The sequence below is a fragment of the Rhinolophus ferrumequinum genome, chromosome X (genome assembly GCF_004115265.2).
Source record: "Rhinolophus ferrumequinum isolate MPI-CBG mRhiFer1 chromosome X, mRhiFer1_v1.p, whole genome shotgun sequence".
In the NCBI taxonomy this organism is placed as follows: Eukaryota; Metazoa; Chordata; class Mammalia; order Chiroptera; family Rhinolophidae; genus Rhinolophus; species Rhinolophus ferrumequinum.
The window spans coordinates 101,937,406-101,939,974 of NC_046284.1; the positions used below are offsets into that span (position 1 = coordinate 101,937,406).

General features: G+C 41.1%; 1 pseudogene; it reads left to right on the forward strand.

Moving 5' to 3' along the window:
- The first annotated feature begins 397 nt into the window (after positions 1 to 397).
- LOC117019467 (zona pellucida-binding protein 1-like) lies at positions 398 to 1,812 on the forward strand (annotated as a pseudogene).
- The last annotated feature ends 757 nt before the right edge of the window (positions 1,813 to 2,569 follow it).

Sequence of the window (2,569 nt, forward strand, 5' to 3'; positions counted from 1 at the left end):
GTTGGACTCCCGCAAGGGATGGTGGGCTGTGCCCCCTGCAACTAGAAAACGGCAACTGGACCTGGAGCTGAGCTGCGCCCTCCACAACTAAGACTGAAAGGACAACAACTTGAAGCTGAACGGCACCCTCCACAACTAAGATTGAAAGGACAACAACTTGACTTGGAAAAAAGGCCTGGAAGTACACACTGTTCTCCAATAAAGTCCTGTTCCCCTTCCCCAATAAAATCTTTAAATAAATAAATAAAAATAAAAAAAAATAAAAATAGGCTGTAACTAAGATCTTTATAATTGAATAAAGTTGGGAGAGTATATAATGTGTAATTAGCAAAGATATTTCAGTTTTTAATAATTGTTAAATTATAGATTATGAAGAAAATTATCTATAAATATATATATATATTTTTTATAGTGTGTACTTCCAACCGGCAGCCTTCGGAGTTAGGAGCATAGAGCTCTAACCGCCTGAGCCACCAGGCTGGCCCCTCTATAAATCTTTTATCATGAGCTGAAAAGTTTAAGAAAAATCACAGCTGCAGGAAAGTGTAAATGGATTGATGGCATCACTTAAGTCTTTGGTTTTTATAATCCTAACGTGAAAGCATCCTGGACATCTTCCGCGGTCACTACAGTGTTTTCATTTAATTATGAACACCCGCAAAACGAGTACTCTAGCAACCTCTGCAGTACACCCTGATAGGAAAGATGCCTGAGAAGACCGAAAAGCCTGAGTGTGGAAAGCAGCGCCCCCTAGAGTTGAATTTGTTTCTAACAAGAAACCAGTTTTTCAAGTTAGTCACTAGATCCTATTCCACAAGGCTTTTAGCAAGCTGGTGAAATATAGAATGCGAGTGATCGACTTTGAAAACACAGGGAAGGCCAACTTCCGGCATGCAGGTAGGTGCAAGCTGCCTAACGACCTTCTGCACCTACAGTCGGCAGGTGGCGGCGTAGTGGATGGAGGTCTCGACCCCACGCCGGGCTCGCCGAGGCAGGCGGCGGGCCGGGGCCGCGGGCTCCTGGCTCTCCAGGGCAGCGGTTGTCCTCTGCTCTCCGCCTGTGTAGTGTGGGCGCCCCCGTCAGTTCGATTTTTGATTCGATTACCAAGAGGTTTTCGCTTGACCCAAGATTTGCTGAAAATAGTAGGGTCATCACATTTTCCAGTGAAAGTATATGTTCTGCTCCATCAAAAAACTCCGCATGTGTTGTGTGTAACCCAACGACTGCGAAACTCAGAACTGATAGAGCCATCATTCCGATGGCACGGGCCAAGAGGAAAAATTATTTCAGAAAACAGCGCTGCACAAATAACATCCACAGGAAGCCTTGCATTTCAGAGCTTCGAGGAGAGGATGACTGGTGTTTACACATGTTTCCTCGAGTATAAACCTACTGGGGAAGAAATTATCAAAAAATCATCAACTAAAATATGTTGTATATGCTTATCATGAGCCTCGTTTTTATTCCAGTTCACAGCTCCATATCATGCAGATCCCTGTAATAGTATCTATAATATTTATTTTGAGAAGAAACTTCAGATTTTGAGCAAATTGGTTCTTGACCTTTCATGGGAAGTCTGAATGCCATCACATTAAATGCAAAAGGCTGATTTGCAAAATGAATTGTTCTTTACATTTTCATTTCATCTCTAGACACTGAAAAAGGACCCAAGCCACGTGCAGACCATAGTTGTGAATCTTCCAAAAGGCTATTGAAGGCTAAAAATCTCATAGATTTTTTAATCAACAAGTAGAAGTTCTAGGCAGACATGCAGAGTCATTGCCTGAAATACTCGTGTTTCCCCGAAACTAAGACCTACCCAGAAAATAAGCCCCAGTTAGGATCATCAGCCAGATGGACGCATTTAGTATGTTATGATGTTGTTCCAGAAGATGACATGACTGTATTTGAGTAAATGTAGATTGTTGTACATGAAAAAATAAGACATCCCCTGAAAATACGCCCTAATGTGTCTTTTGGAGCAAAAATTAATATAAGACCTGGTCTTATTTTCAGGGAAACACGGTATACTATATTGCAGGTATTCTCCATATGGTTTGGATTAATCGCTGCTCTCCGGGGTATGGAATAAATAAATACCCTGAAACATCCCAAATGTCCTAAGTGCTGTGGGATTTACAGCCCTGGATCTTATAACCCCGGTGATGGAATTCACTGCCTTCAATGCAACAGCAGTCTGGTGTTTGGAGCAAAAACATGCTATAGGCCATGATTGCATTCTTTGGTGGTTTTATTAAACACGAAAGTGTATTTTTGAAATATTAATATAAATATTATGCCAAAATTAAATGTATCAGATTTTACAAAAACAGATAGGGGAATCTTGTATAGCACACATTGTGACTAGATATTTGAGACATTTCATCAGAAAGGTTCGGCATCTGTCCATGTTACAGTCACTTAATGTTGGCATTACAGAGCATGAGCAAAGAGAAGTGAGATACTAAGCCATAATGGGAAAGCAAACCCAGCATAGGTGAAACCGGGTAATTGTTCAGTTTCAGAGCAGACATTTCCCTTCCATAGTAGGTGTTTAGGTGTTAATCAT